This window comes from Hermetia illucens, chromosome 1 (assembly GCF_905115235.1).
Source record: "Hermetia illucens chromosome 1, iHerIll2.2.curated.20191125, whole genome shotgun sequence".
NCBI lineage: Eukaryota > Metazoa > Arthropoda > Insecta > Diptera > Stratiomyidae > Hermetia > Hermetia illucens.
In genome coordinates, this window is record NC_051849.1 from 93,630,298 (window position 1) to 93,652,321 (window position 22,024).

Here is a 22,024-nt window from a genome sequence, read left to right on the forward strand (position 1 = left end):
AAAACGTATACAAAACAATCATCTGCAATGAATGAAGTGCGTTGAGGTGGCTAAAAGTCAACCACTGAATTGACCTTAGCTTGGAAATAGACGAATTCGAGTTCACCTGTCCGTCGATAGTACTAGTATGTCTTTATGCTAGTTAACTCAGGAATATAAATTAGATTCCTGAAACCTCTACCCCTCTATGCCATTCCGAGAAAAAATCCTGCATTTCTTCCATTATCTACGAAGTTACAAACGGAATGGGTCTTGAAACCGAAAACTATCGAGAACCGAGGCATATCACTGATAGAACAGCAATAAGAAGAAAATAAGTCGAAAATCGGAAACACATCGTTTCAAGCGTAAACGACTTTTGTATTTATAAAAGAATATTTCAGTTTCCAACGATTATATTTGTAAGTTTGTGTATTTATGAACTTATCGCTTCGAAGTGACACCGAAAATCTTCATATGATGACTTTGAATATAGTAAATTTAAGCGGAAGTGCCAATTTTCACAAATTATAACTCTGTTAAAATTAATAAGATTTATTCCAAACTTTCCAATATTGCAAATGTATGGTATTTACCTACCCCTATCAAAAAGTACCTGGAATTTTTAATTTTATTGAACCACGCATGGCCAAATCAGTTTTCGAGTTGATACCACCTTAACTGACATACAGGTCAATATTTTAGCGCATCAAGCGTTTACCTTTTGTCGCATTTGGATATGGATAGTTTTATTAAGCAGAGTTTGTTTGAAATTTGGTGCTGTCAACGAAATTTCGTATGCTGATATACCGGAAATGTTGCAAAAAACTCGGGCATACGAGTGGCATAAGGACTTTAAAAGTGGCCGGAGGAAGGTAGAGGATTTGCCTCGCTCCGGCCCATCCACGTCACCCACCGAAAAAAACGTCAAAAGATTGGAAGAACTGGTGTTCGAAAATCATCATAGCCGCATAAGAGAGGTTGCTCAGCACAAGGTGGTGGAAATTTAGAGATTGAAATGTGTCGAATCCCAGGTCGTCCCAAAAGCCCCTAATGTAGTGCAAAAACAACATTGAAGGACGGTTTGATATGGAGACAAACCCACAATCATCCGCACGTCGTAAACGGCCGGGAATTTTGGCCGACGATTTGTGGATTTGCATGACGATAACGCACCGCCGCATCGGAGCAGAATTGTGCTTGATTATTTGACCAAACACAAAGTAAATACCATCGCAAAATAGAAAGTTACTACTTCGGGGAAAGAGATTTCAGGCCATAGATAGCATTAAGCAGAATTACACGGGAGAGGCCATCCCTTTAGCGGCCTAGTAGCGGTGCTTGGATCCTATTTTAGAGAAAATAAAATAATGGTTTTTTCTACTTATAAATTTTCGATATTTTTTTATCATAAGGTTCTTATTACTGTGTCTCGTCGACTTAGATGTTCAGGCCTATCTTAAATAGCGGGTTCTGATCAGCGTGAATTATGTGACCATACCATCTCTCGCTAATCTTCCACAATCGGTGCAGCCCCATATCGACCACGGATATGATCATGGCATGTTACGCCACTGGTCCAAATAAACATCTTTGTCGCCATTACCGCGAGGCTTGTCTTCGATAGTCGACCAGCATTCAGAACCATAGAGAACAGCACTGCTCTAAATTTTGGGTATGAAACATTTATTAGAACGTCGATCAGAAAGAACGCCGGTTCAATCAATATTCCTCAGGTCGCTGTCACTGACATTGATTATTCCTGTTATCAAACAGCACCAATTATGATGTCTGTCGTCAATCTCTCTTCCGATTCAGTCGGAAGCCGTGCTGCATGAGGCGATCATTCTACTGGACAAATCTGCCTTACTAAACTTTACTCTTCGAATCGCGGTAGAGTAATTTAACATAAAGCATGAGTTCTTCTGACACTAGGTACTTTCGCAATGCATACCAGATACGCCTGTGTCGCAAACCGTCAACGCCTTCTCCAGATCCAGGACTGTAATGTAGAGGAGACGATGGTTCTCTCGCAGCAAAGAAAAATGCAACCAAACGCCATCATTTACTCTCCGAAGCTTATGATGAAAATGCGCCATCAGATAAAGCTTGTCAAAACTAGCTCCCGCGGTTGGGAAGTGGTGATTTCGACGTGGAAGATAAATAACGTCCTGTACAGTTGTAATAATCTGAAAATGAGGAAATAGAGCCGCTACTTGCCGAAGGTTCGAGCCAAACTTAAGAATAGATTGCCCTATCATTGGACGTTACTCGCCAAGTCATTTATATTCACTAGACGTGATCAGAAAATAAGGATATTGGGTACCGTATGAAATTAAGCCAAGAGACATGCAAAAGCAATTATTCGCCTGTGAACTACCAAATGGCCGTTCTTCAGAACACATGTTCTGCACTTGATGGAATCAACGGGATGTGGCGCACGATGAACTTCTGAAACCCAATAAGTCTGTCACTAGAGATTGATATCGGCTGCAATTGATAATACTGGAGTCAGCCTTAATTGAAAAACTACTACGAACAAGCCAAGACAAAATTTTCCAAAGGTATTTTGAAACACTGAAATAAAAAGTCCTACCCCACCCGCTGTATTAACCAGACATCACCCTTTCGGATTTTGACCTCTTTCAATCGATGGCGCATGCCCTGCCTGGATCAATCTTTTTTCCAACGTGACAATACTTTCAGTGATTTATTTATAACAATTTAATACATTTCATTAAAAAAAAAAATACACTGTTTTTAAGGCCCCTAATGTGAAATGTGCTTATACAACTTTTTGACTTTATTTGGGTATATATTAAAAGGGGATGAAATAATAATTATTGTGACTAGGGAAGCTGCATCGCATCCTGGAAGAACTATCATCATCATCAACGGCGCAACAACCGGTATCCGGTCTAGGCCTGCCTTAATAAGGAACTCCAGACATCCCGGTTTTGCGCCGGGGTCCACAAATTCGATATCCCTAAAAGCTGTCTGGCGTCCTGGCCTACGCCATCGCTCCATCTGAGGCAGGGTCTGCCTCGTCTTCTTTTTCTACCATAGATATTGCCCTATAGACTTTTCGGGTGGGATCATTCTCATCCATACGGATTAAGTGACCCGCCCACCGTAACCTATTGAGCTGGATTTTATCCACAATGGGACGGTCATGGTATCGATCATAGATTTCGTCATTGTGTAGGCTACGGAATCGTCGAACTATGAAGTTATTGTATACCTATTAACAATAGTATTCGTTGAACAACCGATCGGAATTTTGCTCCCTACTTCAAGGTGTTTCAGCCTGGCATCTGGTACTAAGTATTCTCCCAGGTGCCTTAGTGTGCAGGTAATATCCGCAGCTATCTCTAGCTTTGCTAGGTGATCATTTAGCTTACAATGATCAGTCAGTATTGCTGCGTTGATCATCAACCTCTAGTATAGGGTTCTAATCCGTACTGTACTGCTCCTCTATATTTCCACCTGAAATACGCTAGTGCACCTACCCATTGGTTCGAAGTACGTTTTCCGTGGATCAGTGACGTTCTAAAGATTGACTCCCTTGCCGATGTGTGAATGAAGAGGAATCAATTTCGGAAGGACCTCCGGAGTGCCGTTATGTGTTACACACAAGCGAATCTGTGAAGTTTGCGTAACTCCCTGGCTGCTGTGCTGAGTTCGATACTATCTACTCAGATTACCGCCACATGGGACGTCATTAACCCTATTAGTACAGCGTATATCTAACGTAGTATATTCGGAGTGCATCCCTATTTCTTTCTTGCAATGAACCTGCAAATCATCAAAGCCCAAAGTCTTTTAGATTTGTGGTTTCGTATAATTCTCAAATATTTAAATATGTTTCTCGCCATGTAGTCTAATGACTCACGTCATCAAGCATACTGCACGAGGTACTAGTAATTCTCTATTCAGTTTGGATTCTGTTACTTAGAGTGCTCTCATATTTGCCCCTTCAGTTTAATATGATGACTGTTAACCCTGAACCTAAATTTCATACAAGAGCACCTTTGTTATTTTTTTCCCAATTTTTCGGTTGGTTAAATTCTAATCTGGCCGCACAATCTCAGCTTGAGTGGTCGAATATTTAAAAGATCATCCAGAGCTGATTTTTCTTTGCGAGTTCCAGCCTTGCCTGCATTTAACGATGCCCTCCGTTCTCCTTTTAGCAGCTCAAGGGAGAAGCAAATTTTCAGATACCTCCATTTATTACTGGAGTTTGAACATTTTTAATATAGACAATCATCTCAACATATGGTAAAACAGATCACCGTTAACAAATGGCCCTTTTCAATACTTTCTGTATTTATCAGGAGCTCATACAAATTGCAGTTAATGCAATTTGTAACTTATTCTTTGAAACACAAGATTTTTTGCATTGCCTTTGACACAGCCTTCGATAGTATTCCGGCGAGCAGAGAACTTGACGCGAGATATTGTCGAGAAGGAGTATGAAGTTATATTATCATCGTTTATCGTTACGGTTGTGACTTCTCCATCTAATCTACTTCGCCGGAGGTTTCTAGTAACAAGTTTCAATGCCCAAGGCTTTTCATCCTACGTAACTCCGTTAGAAAATCACGGTAGTCAAACTTCCCCTCTCCCTTCTAAAAAGCTTTATTGGCTCAAGATGGGACTATTTTGATATCATATTACTAAAGTTTAATCTTCAACTATAATTCATCGAACAAAACTGTATCGAAAGGGGGGATAAAGATTGCGATGCAATGATCAAGATGGTTGAGGGTCAGCCCCTGATTCCAATCTCGGTTCGTCATGAATGTTTGTGTTCATCTTTGTATTGTCCTGCTGCTGTAAATTTATTATAGCATTAAGTGTGAATATGATAATGAAACCGAAGCACACAGAGGCTGAGTAGGTGCTCTATTCTCCACAAAGAGATGAACTGGAGACATATGTACCCCCTGTAGAAAATCATGGTGCCTAAAGAAATTATGGCTATTTTTATATCATCAGGCGTATTGGGAAGGCAATTATCGCGTCATTCCTGTGGGTTGAGGAGCCAGCTTATTCCCCTTTTCATCCCATCTTCCCCAAAGGGGCGTATTAAAATGCCCCCCACCCTCCGCTCTGTAAGGCTCATTACTTTCAATGGCTTTGAAGAGGCAGAATTTCCTTCCAGCACACTTTCGGCACCCCTTCTTTGGGGCTGGAGTTGTAAATTCAACCTTTACCTTTCCTAGCTAAGAACTAAAACTTCCAATCTTTCCTGCAGTAGCAGCACTTTCCAATAACCAATGACGGATGCGTGTTGCTTTTTTCGGACAGAATGTCTATTAAATCAAAGTGAGGGACACGAAATATCATCTTCACGAACCATAAATTAGTCAGATGTGTAATTCACTGGAAACTAGATAAATTCTTCCCTAGTTTATCCCAATTTTGCCTCTCTCCTCGCAATACTAGCAAAATATCATCAGAGAAACCTTCGTTAATAAGTAAATTTTCTTTAATCGATTTCGCCATTTCCAACCACATCTATTCCTTGAAAATGCACAGGGAATTTTTAAACATTTGAAATTTCATGCCACTGGTATTTTTCCCAGCTTAACCTTATCTAATTCCTTCAAATTAGGTAAATCTACTAATTCTGATCTTATTAATTTCAATCTCAATGTTCAAAATATTTAGTTGTTTTGAAAAGGTAATAGCAAACATCACATCAAATCGCGTGATAACAATCCTATTTAGCTCCACACCAGTTTTTTATATAACAGGCAATTTTCAGTGCTCTCGCATGTCACCCCCTAGCATGACCTCCAAAATGTCATGTGTTGTCAATTAAAATGCTTACGCACGGCATCAATAAAAGCATCATCGTTAATACTTTGCAAGATCAAAACCAAATTTAATTGCATTCTCACTTACTGTCAAGTCGTCTTAATTAATAAATATTTAAAGAAAGATAAAATTTTTGTCGCAAACGTATTATGCCTGTATTATGTCTTTTTTATTTCTTCCCATGTGGTCTGAGCCTTGAATTAGCTCAATTGAATGGTTTTTTACTGTAACAATTTAATTAAAGATAAATTTTAATGCTTGATGGTTGCTGATGATGAAAGTATTATGAGCATATTTTTCACGCCAGCGTATTTCTGGTATTAGCTTTTGTCTTTAGCGAATCACAGTTGTTACTAACTCGCTCATTTACATTACTAACAATCGCACAACTTTAAAGAGGACATCTAACCAAAGGAATAATATATTCATTAAGTAGCTGCATACACCGGGTTCAGCTGTTATTGTGGAATATTAGATATATTCAAATTATTTACTATTCGATCCAGTAACCATAAATGTTTCAATCATTGTGTTTACAACTGATTCATCAACTGCTCAATATCATGATTTGTCTCAATACATTTCATTTTTCACAAGTACTTTGTGCAAATGCCTGTCAGCTGCAATCTCATGTGAATTGATTTAATTCAATTTGATTTGATCGCTCTGACAATATCATTTGAGTCATGTTCATTACCTACCTCCTTCCAAGACCTTGATTGCAGATCACAAACACATTGGCAATATGTACCCATAATTGAAAGCAACACAGTTGTCAATCATCATCATCTGCTTCAGCAGCCAATAGGAGCACCTAAGGTTATTTCTCTTAATCGAAAATAAATCAAATATTGGCTCATGTCGGGGAGGTTTGCGTGGGTCTTCATGCAGAATTTGATAAATGGAGAAATTGAAGCCAATCCAACACAAATTAGCAGTAAATAGTGAATAGTTAGTAAACAAACGGTTGTTAATGGTATAACTTTCGCTCTCTAATGTTCACAACCTCCATCAATTTGATATAAACTTTATAGTCAAAATATTCCAAAATCACACCATAACTCATAAAGTACAATATTTGTTGCTCAGTATTTGCGTCAATTTGATGCGCACTTTATTTTCGTGGTTCCATTACGGCTTTCGTTGTTATATTTTAATTTGATCTACATTTGGCGCCATCTTATTCACGTGCCAATTTTGAGTTTTGACTGGAGTCTATATCTCGGAGAGTACTTACAGTCTTTAAAAAAGTTGCCATCATTGTGATCAATGCCTCGTGCCCCATACGAACTCGATATTTTTTTGAGACAGTGATTGAATAAGAAAAAGTATGCGAATGCCGTCTTTATCTGAATTAATTGCCTTAACAGTTTCCCCGTACTAAATAGTGAGCATCTATTACATGATACATCAAAAATATTTCATCAGTCGCTTTCAAAGTAACTGCATGGCAATAAAGATAGATGAAACCACCTCCTAAGAATCACCTCCAATTCAAGACAAGCCTCCCTGCTAATCAGTTGTTTACCGGTCCAAAGTGTAGAATTCCAACCCATCAAATCTTAGGAAATTTCAACTGAATAATAATTTTTGGCAAAAGAACCTTTGGACCCGTGACTAATCACTTCAACAGCGATCATGACCGGCTCATCGTGTCCACAGAGGTGACGCTATTATTCTCCACATTGAATAATGCCCCAACTGATATGAAAGTGTGATAATTTTTGGAGTAAATTCGGGTCTTGCGTAACCAAGATGCGTCGAAGGCAAGGAATTAATGGTCAAAACTGCAAAGCCATTCACCGGAATTCGACTGCATCAATTTCCCAAGACCAATGTTGGATTGCACGTGAACAAAGTCGCGTTGCTGCTCTTTGCAAAGGTGGGTCAACCGCAACGGCGGATCCCCCTTCCGTTCCGTCGACATTGTGAATCACCTGGTGAACGGTTGCCGTGAGCCTACAGCAGGTAAACCCATACAATTACAGGCGCCCGGCAGAGTAGTACACCGTCTGCTTTTGGGACTAGGTCGATGGCTGTAGGCGTGCAAGGGGAGATATCTTGGAAATATACGGGGTGTCTGGCTAGAAGTTGCCTTGCAAGCTCAGCTTGGCTCGACTATGGTGGGGGCACACAGTTCTGAGGAGGCTTGGTAACAAGATTGCAAATTCATATTATTAACCTGCTTGTGTGTGGGTTTGGAGGCTCGTCTCCGCATAGGAACACTGAAATCGTATCTGTGTTGGAAAAGTCAATCAAGATATGTATATAGGTATACATTTTACACGCTAAGTGAAGCCAATTGCAGTACTTTAACTCTGGCGTGCCTCCACTTCTGCCATGCAAACCGACACGCTTTCAGTTCGCCGATGTAAAAGATCTGAACTTGAAGATACATACAATTATGCACAAAGATTTTATATTTAGATTCGCCCAGACTGCACTTTGAATTTTAATTGAATGTGGTTTTCTCCTTCACGTGTTGGTGCGATCGTGCAGTTTTATGTTGTTCTGGCTTTGAATTGAGGCAGTCTGAATATCTCTCTAGCGACACAAAAGTATCTATAAGAGGTTTTAAGTACAGAAACTGTTTTGGAGACTGCATAGAATACAGGTTTTGAAAATATGGGGAAGGGGCACCACGAACGAAAGTGTGCACCTTTTATGTGCACTGTGAAATGTCTAGTGCATTTCCGGTAATAACACTTTGTAATTAGTGCTCTTTCAAATGTAATAACTCCCCAGAATCCATCAATCGCTTTAAAAGTGTTTGCATCGCTTTCAGTGGTTTTTCATCCACAAATGACACAGAGCATCATCCATAGGTAGATGCAACAAGTCAATTTTGATGAAGTGCAATGGCAGCTCTCCATTGCTGCAAACAATGTTGCTTATATTTATGTGCAAGTTTCGGCGGCGTGTTTGGCTAATTTTCCTTCGTGAGTACAGGGGCAAGTCTATTTTTAAACCTTGTAACGGCTTGCCGGCTATTCATGTCATGGATCAGTTTTTCCTTTAGTTGCTTAGCTAATTCAATTCTATGCTAATAGTTTTGCCAAATTTCAGTACGCGCTAGACAATGTTTTCTAGAAAACGTAAAACGAACATGACGGTCTGAAATTCGCACACAAACATGCACAGCGAGATAAAGATCTATCTAAAAACGCCCAAACAAAACCATAGCTACGCTGGCTTTAGATACATTATCTGAGAAATAGTATTTGTTCTATTCGAAGCGGTCATTATTATCTTCTTTTTGTATTAGCAACCGGAAATTTGAACTTATTAATGGAAAAATCTTTTTAGACTTATTGATTAGTATGCGGTGTATCCTTGGATTTTTCGTTATCTTTGTTATCTTTTCGGAATTCATCAGGTATGTAGTATAGCAAGTCGGTAAACCGGAAGCTCGATGCTTCACGTATGCAAGGTTTTGTGTATTTCTTATATATTTGGGTGGTCACTGTGCTCGTAATGTTTATGCTTTTAGTATGCCAAATTATGTACTTACTTTAGTGTGACCCTCCCATTCAAAATCTTAGATTGGCCGTTAGTAATAGCGTGATTTCCACCAAATTTGGTAGTATTACGCTTCATACCATGCCATAATGGCCTTAAGGGGAGTTTGGACTTAGTTTTTAAAGATATAGTCAAATATTATTATTAACTTTATTTGAGCAGATATCGGTATCGATTGTATTTTGAGGTCTAGGCAGCCTATAGGGACAGGTCCAGCACTTTCCAGCTCTCCTTTCACAATTAATGCCAAAACTGCTGGTTTCGGAAAATACTAATCGAGGCTTTTCATCTCATATCCCACATGACTACATTTGGTAAAAAGAATATACCCTTCCTTTTTGCATGTGTAGGGACCATCACCAAATTTCGTGTCAATGTCGTAACCGTTTCGGAGAAACATGCATGTGACTAACAGACAGTGTATTGATTGTAATAAGGTTTTGTTTTACACAAAACCTAAAAAATTAATTAAGTGTTAAATGGTTTATGATTATTTATATTTGTCTTGTTTGCTCCTTTATTTATTATTAGTTTGTGGGATGGAGCATTCTGAGTGATGCAACTTTTGTTAGTTTGAAGAAAATGGATAAAAGGGAATTTCGTGTGTAGACGAAGCATTGCTTTTTGGCGGAAAAAAAAATCTGTTGAAGCCAAGTGCTTGGCTTGATAAGCATTAGTCGGACTATCAACCAGTAAAATCAACTGTTCAGAAATGGTTTGCTAAGTTTCATCATTATCAACGGCGCAGAAACCGGTATCCGGTCTAGGCCTTAATAAAGAACTCCAGACATCCCGGTTTTGCGACGAGGTCCACCAATTCGATATCCCTAAAAGCTGTCTGGCGTCCTGAACTACGCCATCGCTCTATCTTAGGCAGGGTCTGCGACGTCTTCTTTTTCTACCATAGATATTACCCTTAAAGACTATACGGGTGGGATCATCCTCATCCTATTGAGCCGGATTTTATCCACAACCTAACTGTCATGGTATCGCTCATAGATTTCGTCGTTATGTATTCTACGGAATCATCTCTCCTCATGTAAGGGGCCAAAAATTCTTCGGAGGATTCTTCTCTCGAACGCGCCCAAGAGTTCGCAACTCTTCTTGCTAAGAACCCAAGTCCCCGAGGAATACATGAGGACTTGCAAGATCATTGTCTTGTACAGTAAGAGCTTTCACCCTATATGGAAACGTTTCGAGCGGAACAGTTTTTGTAAGCTGAAATAGGCTCTGTTGGCTGACAACAACCGTGCCCGGATTTCCTCATCGTAGCTGTTATCGGGTGTGATTTTCGACCCTACATAGGAGAAATTATCAACGGTCTCAAAGTTGTATTCTCCTATCCTTATTCTTCCTGTTTGACCAGTGCGGTTTGATGTTGTTGGTTGGTTGGTTTTCGATGCTGCCATTGCCACCATATACTTTGTCTTGTCTTCATTGATGTGCAGCCCAAAATCTCGCACCCCTTACGCGATGTGAATGAAGGCAGTTTGTACCTCTCGGGTCGATATCGTCAGCATAGGCCAGTAGTAGTTGCTAAGTTTAAATGAGGTGTAATTAGCACACAGGACGATGCACCCAGTTTACACCCAAACCACGATGTTACCATGTGGTGAACTAACTCCAAAGCGTGGAAAAACGGAACAGTCAACTGACAAGGCTATAGCGTCAGTATTTTGCGATGCACATGGTATAATATTCATTAACTATCTTAAGAAGCGAAATCGCTGAAAAACGGCCCCATTTGAAGAAAAGCGAGACAAGACAATGCAGACAAGAAAATTTCATAAACTGGGCTTGAAATTGCTTCCGCATCTACCGAATTCTTGATGATATTGATTTCAACTACATTTTTAACCATTAGGCTTCGTAGATTAGGCAATCTTTCCTTTTATTGCGTTTGAAAACAGTTTTCAGAAGACCTCCTTTATTTTTGGCTTAAAGATAATCCATATTTTTGCAAATTTTACTTGATGGTTACGATTATCAAAGATGAGATACGTCCTTAAAAGTCTTTAATTTTTCGCAGATTTTTTCGATATATTGTTGTTTGTTTGTCTGTTCGCTTTTATTTTAATAATAATCGTTGGCGCAACAATCCATATTGGATCTAGGCCTTGAAGTGTGTTAGAGCACTTCATTCAAGACCGTAACGGTACACCACAGTACACTGTGGGAGGCAATGTGGTCAGCATTGCGCTCGCCCGAGATTATTACCCTGATTTGACTCAGGTACTCATTCACAGCTGAGTCGACTGGTGTCCGACATCCAATCACGGCTCTGCCCCCAGCGAGATTTGAACCGCGACCTTCCGCTACGACAGCCCAGCGCTCTAACCACTTGAGCCATCCGGACATATTATTTAAATTTATTCATATAGAAGATCTCCTTATTATTTACCAGAACTTATTATTAGTCAAACTTTTTCCAGGGACTTTATGTTGAAATGAACTTATCGAAAACAGGAGCTATAAAACCAAAATTAGTTGCTAGTTTTCGTAATAGCAAATACTTTGAAATTACTTACTTACAAACCCTATCTTCTCCCAATCAGCTGCAGAGAATATTGTGCTGTGCACTGCGCTATTGAAACGGATCTTTTTCATCGTCTCTCTCTGATTTGTACATATGATTTACTGTGCAGGGCTTCCATGGGATGTTTCTTCAAACAACTCGACATCAGCTGGTGAATCTTAGATCTTGGTCGAACGGCTTTGGATGTAAAGAAGGAGCCTACCATTGAAGATAAATACCAAGAAATACTCTCAGTCTGGTGGAGTATCGCATTCTTCCAATCTCCATTAACACACAGAATATGGCATAGTAGCTCCTGCTGATCATGGTATGTCGGAATGAGCAATATACGTAATGAACGCAATGGAAATGATGCAGACGGCCGTGACTCCAGAATTTTATTATTTTCTGAAAATCAGTTGTTTTTGGTCACGCCCGTCAAAGCCTGTACATCCTGTTAATCAATATTTAAAAAAAAAGTATTATTAGATTAATATTTTATAAATCCACATTATTAACGTGAAAATAATCATTATTAAATTTAAATAAGTAAAGTGATTTAAAACCATTGGTCGAAGCTACCCTAAATACATTACCACGTCACCTAACACCTAATAATCAACTAACGCCACAATCGTTGAAACTCGTGGCAACAAATTTCACGTTAATCCACACTAGATGTTCAATTCCGTAAGATGGAAAGACATTCTAGGCACACTAGACAATACCTTCAACGTGCCGAACTATCTCTTACGGATTTTGAGGAACTATCTGAGGAACCGCTCCCTGCTTTATGAAACACTAGAGGGTCAAAGGTGGGTGGAGGTCACGTCGGGGGTAGCACAGGTCTCTTGGCAAAATGAAACTAGAGGCAGATGGACTGCACGGCTCATCGGCAACTTAGGTGCGTGGCTGAATCGGAAGCATGGTGAGACTGACTATTTCCTTACTCAATTTTTAAGTGGGCATGCAGGTTTTCAGTCTTACCTGCACAAGATTGGAAAGGCGCGTTCTCGGGATAGTGTGTTTTGCAATGGAGTTCTGGACCCATACTTTTTTTTCTTGTGGGAGGTGGGATGGGGTTCGTCAGCAGCTCTATTTAAACACAGGGGATCTCTCTCCAGACAACATTGTCGAAGAGATGCTGAGGACTGCTGACAGGTGGAACCGTGTTGCCCATTACGTTCGGGCCCTTCTCGTTGCTAAGAAGATAGAACTCGACCGGTGGAGGAGCCGGATGGCAGGGGGTTCCTTGAACTGACAGTTCCCTTCCTCCTCTCCCCTCCCGTTGGTAAAAGGAATTCCCTGATTTGAAGGCTCCGCAAGGCGGGAGAGTTCGGGGACTAGCCCGAAGTAATGTGACAAACGGTTCCAGGCTAGCTCTCTGACGATGGAGAGGTGTTTAGTTGGTAGTCCGACGACGTACCGAATCGGGAGTCCAACACTGTGTGCGTAAATGCATTCATCTACCCTACCCCCCAAAAAAAAAAATCCACACTAGATGTAGACTTCGACGAATCTTTTCTTGGCGCTACCTTATTAGGGTATCAGCACTCCAATCTAAGGCGCGAATTTGTTCTGGCACTATGGATTAATAGTGACCCAACGACGCTCATGGCATCGTTTTTGAAGACTTTGATCACTAACGTATTTGCTAATATATTCGAAAACATCGCAACATTACTACCGATCGTAGTCTTTCCGAGCTAGTTAAATCTGATTTGCAGCACTACTGGCTCCTCTAGATTTTCTAAGAGGCGGAAGCTCCCAATTGCGCGGAAAGCGTTCGAAAAACTTCTCATACAGATTATTTGCAGACCTTCAAACAGCTGTTGATTTCCGCCACTTCAACTTCACTTTCGTCAACTCATCCACAGCTTTACGCACTTTATCACATATTGGCACCTTTTCTCAGCCTTGGAGTTATAACATATCAGCAAATCGGCAATATGCACACTTTGGGGACTCTTCGAGTTCACTAGGAGGACTTTATGACTGTGTATTGCATAGCACATTCAGAAATTCATGTCGCTCAATTCATTAACAACGCTAGATTTATCTTTGTTGTTTTATCCAAAACCTGCAAATACAGATATTTCAACATCATTATCAAGTTGTTGCGTGCCTATGCGCTACTATTTAGGAGTAGCCCCTGGAAACTAATCCCTACTACTTTTCGAAATCTCCCAGCATTCATTAACACCTCCTTGATCGTATTATCGGAATACTCTAGTCTGGCCTGCGGGCTACGCCATGCAGTGGAATCGATTATAACCAAAAGGCCGACGAAAAGGTCGTCCTTAAAACTCCTGGAAATACCTACAAGTAGCTTAGGAACATTTTGCCGATCCACATACAATGGCACGTAGATGCGATTGATGCCCTACACCCCATTTAGGGGAACAGTCAAATATTGTAGTGGTATAGTCTTGTTTTGAAATGCTATTCTCCATATGATCTTCATCATTATCATCATCGGCGGAACAACCGGTATCCGGTCTAGACCTGCCTTAGTGTAAGGAGCTCCATTCACTCCGGTTTTGCGCCGAGGTCATCCTCATCCATACAATTAGGTGACCCGCCCACCACAACCAGTTGAGTCGGAATTTATCCACAACCAGACGGTCATGGTATCGCTCATAGATTTCGTCGTTATGTAGGCTACGGCATCGTCCATTCTCATGTAGGGGGCCGAAGGATTCTGCTCCTGAACGCAGCCAAGAGTTCGCAATTTTTTTTCCTAAGAAACCAGGTCTCTGAGGAATACATAAGAACTGGCAAGATCATAATCTTATACAGTAAGAGCTTTGACCCTATGCTGAGACGTTTCGAGCAGTTTTCGTAAGCTAAAATAGGCTCTGTTGGTAGTCAACAACCATGCGCGGATTTCATTGTCATTGCTGTTATCGGTTGTGATGTTCGACCCTAGATAGGAGAAATTTTCAATAGTCTCAAAATTGTAGTCTCCTATCTTCATTATTTTCGTTTGACCAGTGCGATTCGATGTTGTTCGTTCTTTAGTTTTTGTACTTCATCCTGTCTTCATTATTGTGCAGCCCGGGATCTCGTGCCGCCTGCTCGATCTGGACGAAGGTAGACTGTACATCTCGGGTTGTTCTTTTCATAATGTCAATATCGTCAGCATAGGTCAGTAGTTGGGTGGACTTGATAGGGATCGTCCCTCTCGCATTCACATCTTCATCGCGAATTACTTTCTCCAGGGCCAGGTTAAAGAGGATGCATCCCCCTCTCTTATACTGTTGTTAATGTTAAGTGTGGTGTGTGTGGAGTGTGGTTCTTTTATCTGGCAGGGCACTGGTCAGGGTCAACCTAGTCAGTTTTATCAATTTCGTCGGGATACCAAATTCTCTCATGGCCATGTACAGTTTTGCCCTGGCTATGTTCGATAAAAAGATGGTACAACTGATGACCATGTTCCAACAGTTTTTCCATCGCTTGCGGCGAGAGAAAATCTCCTCGGTTGCTGATTTGCCTGAAGTAAAGCCTCTTTGGTATGGGTCAATGCTGTTCCGGCCTAGCAAGATAGTGTATCTTATAGATGGTATGTATTCAGCAGTGTGATACCTCTATAATTTTTGAACTGCGGGACATCCCCTTTTTGTGTTTGGGATAGATAATGCATCGTTGCCAGTCGTCAAGCATTGATTCGCTGTCCCACACCTTGAACATCGGATGATGAACCGCTTGATATAATTGGTCGCTTCCATATTTAACCTCCTGGCGATTGGTTGTAGAGCAGTTCGTCAAAATACTCAACCCATCGCTCCAACATGCCCATTCTGTCGAAAATCAGATTTCCCTTTTTGTCTCGGCAGTGTGAGCATCGAGGTGTATAAGGCTTCATCCTGCTGACTTGTTGGTAAAACTTCAGCGCCTGGTGCGGTTATAAATTATCCAGGAAAAAATGTATTTTATCCAAAGATAGCAATTGGTGTATTTTTTCTTCAATCAGTATCTTTAAACTTTTTAGATTACTTGTATACTGAATAAGCAAATATTTGGAAAACACATTTGGAATAGAGTTGAACACAAAAATCACCTTGCTACATGGATCTATGATCGATCCTGTTTTATTTGTAGATTTCATTTAATGAATGCAACCGGGCAACCATAATATTCCTCTACCATCTCGCAGTCAAATACAATTGCTCCGAAATTCCATAAAGATGTCGTCAGTTATTTACAAAATATATAATTACCATGCTTCTAGCGATCAAGATACGAGGACAAATAAAACATTGACGTCGTTTCCCACACTTGTAAAAAATTGTTATTTCCCATCTTTGCATAATTCTAGCACATGGCAAGGGAATAAGTTCTTCCCGAAATATCGGCTTTTGCCAAATATACGACTAGAAACGAAGTAGCGATTTGATTCTTTATCAATCTTTTATTAGCAACGTAAAATTTTATAGATAGCCAAATTATTTTACGACCCTTCTCTCTTGGTGCATTCGCGGTGTTTCCAGGGCAATCTGTATCTCGCACTTGTTCGTGCCGCACTGTTAAAAATTCGGAAAATGCACTTTAAATTTTATTTGAAATGCAAATCACTGGGCAGAATAGAATTATTCTAAAACCCAAATCTTGAACATTCTCCGGCGCGTTCCTTAAAGAATTGCGACAGGCATTCATCGCCTCGATAGCGCAGTAGGTAGCGCGTAAGTCTCATAATCTTAAGGTCGTGAGTTCGATCCTCACTCGGGGCATTATTTTTTCTTCCACGATTAATATATAACATCAATTTACACTATCTCATACGGGCATACCTTAGTTAAATGTAGTTAAGCATAGATAAATGTATAAATAGCTAGAAGTGAAATCTATAGAATTGCTGACTGCACTCCGAATCACCTCGCATAGAGGCCACCTAATGGAACTGCTCAATTCACGAAATAAGTTGTGTAAACAGCTACTACGTGTACTACTTGTATTCGTAAGTAATTTCAGCTTTGATCAGATTTGGTTCGGATTTATGAATTCTGTTTTCTATTGTACAAATTACGCATGGTTTCGAAATTGCAAACTCGCTACAGATGCTGCAGAGATGACGTTTGCTATCATCTACATGGGCTTGCAAATTAAAGTCATAAGACACAACTCTAATAAATATTTTGAGTTTATCATGGATGAATATAATATTCACATCCTGCACGTAGCAGTCATTCATTCAATTAGTGGTGGAAAGGCAATGCGTTATTTAAAAGTATGATTAGCTTCTTAATTTAAACACGCCTTCTCCAATTTTTCCACATGACCTAGTGTTGATACTTCATTCACTAATGCAAGCCCGCCCACATTTCCGTATGCGTTACGAAATCTTTACAGAAAATAGCACCCCCTAGAACATTTAAGTCACATGATCTGAAATTTTTCGCTTTCTCCGCCATAAATTTCATATCAACAAAAAATTATTTTGTCCAAGAAAATTTAGCTAAACGCATGTATGCAGCCTTGTGATTTCGCACGTGTTTTTTTATTTTCACATTTATTTTCTCTGTCCTGTGCGACGAATTGGAAAGAAATCAGGAAAATCCATGCAAATTTAAACCGAATGTTGAATAGATTTATTTTAATAATATTTTAGATAATAATTATCGCTTTATTTTACTTCCTGGGCTAAGTGGGAAGGAAGTGTTCGAAGAAGTGAATAACCTTAAGCGGAATGATGATAATCCAAAGATATTTATATATTGTAACCTTTAAGATATATACGTCAGAAAAATAACATTAAGCAGCTGCCACTTTTTACGTGCTTCTTATTGAGGCCTAAAAAAGGCTGTGTAAAACAAAACCTCATTGAAATGGATTCAATTTAATCGTGGCTGAGAAGTTATTGTTATGAAATTTGGTGAAAACGTGTGGGTTGTGCAAACCTTTACATGCAATGAGTGGCATAATTTTGTCTAAAGGTTAAGAGCGTTCGCTAGACATGTTAATGAGGGTATAATTTCTAGAATGAAAGGATTCAATTCTGTTCAATCAGTACTTTGCGAAACTGGCTAACTTGTCACATCAAAAATGAGATGAGGGTGTTAGGATTCAAAATGTGAACACCAGAAGGTGGAAGAGATGAGTTTCTTAAAATCTATCCAGCCGAAAATTAAAACAAGTCGGCATACCGGAAGCTCGCGCTTCTAAAATGTGGAAATATACTATTATTAAGCTTATTTGTGCAAATAACGGAACCGGATGTGTTTTGAGGCCTAGATTTCGTAGAGATGCACCACTGTGATTTTTTTCAGATTTTTCGGTTGGACGGTTGGTTCTGAGAACGAAACCTGTTACACTTTTGGAGGTCATATTTTGAGCCCTCACTCCCCTACGTTTCACCCAATATCAAATATGGAACCAGTTTCGAAAAGTACTAATTTAGCCCTTTAATTTGTTACCCCACATGGCCACATTTTATGAAAAAAAATTTTGCACTTTCCATTCACATGTATGGGGCGCCCCCCTTAAACTTAACGCAAAATGGCGCCACTCGCTGCATATAAACGGAACAACAGATCATATACTCTTATTAATTTTCGTAAAAATCGGTCCAGCCGTTTCCGAATAAATCGGCTGTGACAGACAGACAGACAGACGTACAGACAGACATCGACTCGATTCCAATAAGGTTTTGTTTCACACAAAACCTTAAAAAAAATCTATGTAATGTAATGTAAATGTATCTATGTAAAATCTAAGCCTGTACATCGATTAAGTTCTTCGTTTGAATTAGTATCAGGTTATCGTACTCCGATGATACGGCCGAGACAGGCGTTGACGATGGTTTTAAGCATTCAGGTTTCGGTTTCCATGACCTATTCCCATATAGCAACACAGAAAAAACATTTGCACAGAACAGTCTCAACTTGGACTTGGTATAGACATAAATACATTTCCAAACTTTAGACAAGACAGCCAAGGTGAATCTAGCGCTGTTAATGCGTCGAGCTACAGTTCGGGGCCAACATCGGTAGAAATGATTCCTAAATATATTATACAAGTTGATCGACACCTTCGATGCTCTGTCGATTGATCCAGATAGGGAGAGTAGAATGGGAACCTTGGTTTTGTTGGTGTTCATTATGTGAAACGAAACCTTATTAGAATCGATTCAATGTCTGTCTGTCTGTCTGTCCGTGTGTCTGTCACACCCGATTTATTCGGAAATGACTGGACCGATTGTCACGAAAATTGGTAAAAGTATGTGATCTGCCGTTAAGTTTAAGGGGGGGGGGGGCTCCCCATACAGGTGAAAGGAGGCTGCAAATTTTTTTTTCATAGAATGTAGGCACGTGGGGCATCAAATGAAAGTCTCAATTAGTACTTTTCGAAACTGGTTCCATATTTGATATTGGGTGAAACCTAGGGGAGTGAGGGCTCAAAATATGACCCCCAAAAAGTATAACAGATCTCGTTCTCAGAACCTATCCAACCAAAAAATCCGAAAGAAAATCACAGTAGTGCATCTCTATGAAATCTAGGCCTCAAAATATATCCGGTTCCGATATCTGCTCAAATAAAGTTAATAATATATTTCCACATTTTAGAAATCCAATTCACGGCGAACCTTATGAACAAATGAACGGGCGCACTTAAGAAAATTAGAGATTTATAAATCGGTGTGATATGCGCATATAGCGACGATAACCGCATGTTTCTTCATTTCTTGAGTTAAGTTGTAGTCCTCCATGTCTTATCTGAAAAAGAGCAAAAAGGAAAAATAATGGTTTCGGGAAATTATAGCGACATATATGCATGTCCTGAAATACCGTACGCAACCTGTGTTTGTCTGGGAGATGAGTCTCGAATATAAAGAGAATGTCGATCCCACTTGACGAAGAATACCAAACGAGGGATCCGTGGACACGTGAGAGTAAGTTTCTCTCCATTTGGTCCAGTCCTAAACAAGAAGAATACTTGTAATTTTTTTGTGAAAAGGGTTTGAAGAATTAACATCTACTTTTGGCAAAGATGATGAATGTCTATTTAGATGAGCCATACTTCACTAAGTGGAAACTAACCAGTCTACAGAAATGCCAAAAGAGATGAATATTTACTTGCACGTTACTTCCATTTGTTCATAGTTCGTGATGTATATGCATCGAGTGTGTCCGACTACTCATTTCAATGTAATATTGGTATTTTATGTTTAGCGATACAAGCAGCTTTGAATTATTGTTATAATAAATAATCGTTGGCCCAACAATGGATCAGCACTGTGTGTTAAACTGTACAGTATTTTATGATTTCACAAATATTTCCGATGTTCCGCCGCACAACTCCCGCGGAGCCGAATTGCCACTACTTTTATGTTTACGCTAATATTTTTGACGATCTGCTGCAAATCCCTCGCAGAAGCGAATTCCCGCTTGTGGGTTTAACGGATATTAAATTCTAAGCCCACGTACAACTTTTCCTCTCGAAATCCTTATCGGAATGATTGAACAGGACCACTCCTACGTTGCCTGGATATTCCTCATCAATAACGCCGGCACCCTCGTCGATGAAATTCTTGGCTGCGTTGCTGAAGTAACAGTTTCTGCTGCTTCTATGTCGAATTGGCATTGGCCGATGGGACCAAATTGATAACGAAAATGTGGAGAAATATTGATTGCTTTTATTCTTATGATTAAAATCGCAATCTAGCACACGTACAGAAGAAGTCCACGATTGCGAGTCAGAAGATCAAAAACTTTATTTTTACTTAATTGTAACCACGGAACTACGTGTGTTCTCTACGACGGTTGGAGCAGAAGAGACTGGTTGGTCTTCCATGCGGTCCCTTTGCTTCCAACCAACGGAATTTTTTCACCGCTGGATTTCCTATCTTGTGGCGAGTTCGAATAAGCCACGGAGAGGGCCGACGGCCGACAGAAATAAATTTCGAATGTTGTTAACCCTGCTGCGCCACATCACTCCGCCCCCAGATGAAACCTAAGGGTTTCAGCAATCGAACCCGGAACTGCGTTTTCCATCATTTGACGAAGCGAATGCGACGTTTTTTTGGGGTGCACACGAGTTTCGGCCTAGATAAGGAGACCGCCTTTTTGGGTCCTCCGATCTCGAGCTGGAAGAAATGCTCTCTCCGCTCGAGAACACGATACGGGCCTTCATATGGAGGCTAGAGCGGCTTCCGTACATTGTTAACCCTGCTGCGCCACAAGTACACTGTTGGAAGCAATGTGGTCAGCAACCAAGTACTCATTCACAGCTGAGTCGACTGCTATCCGACGTCAAATCACGATGCAAATTCCACTGCCACCAGTGAGACTTGAACCGCGACCTTCCGTACTACAGTCTTGCCCTCTAACCACTCAGCTATCCGGGCACATTTTATTAAAAGAAGGGCCTAAATGTCACCTTTATTCCCTAGTTGAAGAAAGCGTCGACTATTATTTCGATTATCTTAGAAATGGGTAAAGAATACTGAATTTTAGATGTATTAAGGTATTATTTACCCCACTTTACAACTTAGCAAAGCGAAGATAATTTATAGAAATACTTATGAATGTAATGAAATTTATATGGTATTTACTTACCAATCCAAAAATAATAGTAATATTCAAAATGTCTACTGCTAGCGATTACACATCTCCTTAAACACTCGTCTATCGTCATACGCACTACTTACAGGGGTTTTCAGCTGCTGTCTTCACTAAACCGGTTTTTAATGCTTTCATATTTCGATGAGGATTAGAGCGAATTCTCTTTTCGAAAATACTTCACAATCGATAATTTAAAGGATTAAGATCAGGATTATCTAAATCTTCAGCATTGATAAGGGCGTTAGCTTCCAGCCAGGCAGCGTCTGACGAGTTTCCTCTGCCCTGGACGAAATCGCAAGTCATATATTTTGCAACTTGTGTGCTTGTCTAAGGATGAAGGTTCCGTGGACCACAACCGAGAAAGTATGTTGCTTTCCAACTGGTCCGTTCCACCATAAAGTCGATCCCTCGATTCTTAAAAGAAATATTATTAACTTAATTTGAAACTGGCTTCGGAAAGTACTAATCGAGACCTCTCATTTGATACCCAACATGACTATATTCGATGAAAAAAAAATGTAAAGCCTTGTTTTATAAACAAAATCTTAAAACAGTAGTTGTCTGATATATTCCCAATGCGGATGGATGCTAGCCACATAAGATGCTTCTCGAAAATATATTAAACTAG

The 22,024-nt window shown here is 40.0% G+C and overlaps 1 protein-coding gene and 1 non-coding gene across 2 annotated transcripts in view; both read left to right on the forward strand.

Annotated features, from left to right (window-relative positions):
* Window positions 1-22,024, forward strand: part of LOC119661207 (RING-box protein 2) — a 233,222-nt gene that overhangs the window by 63,885 nt on the left and 147,313 nt on the right. The window lies entirely within an intron of this gene.
* Window positions 16,494-16,566, forward strand: Trnam-cau. Its single transcript has one exon. It is a non-coding gene; the product is annotated as a tRNA-Met (tRNA).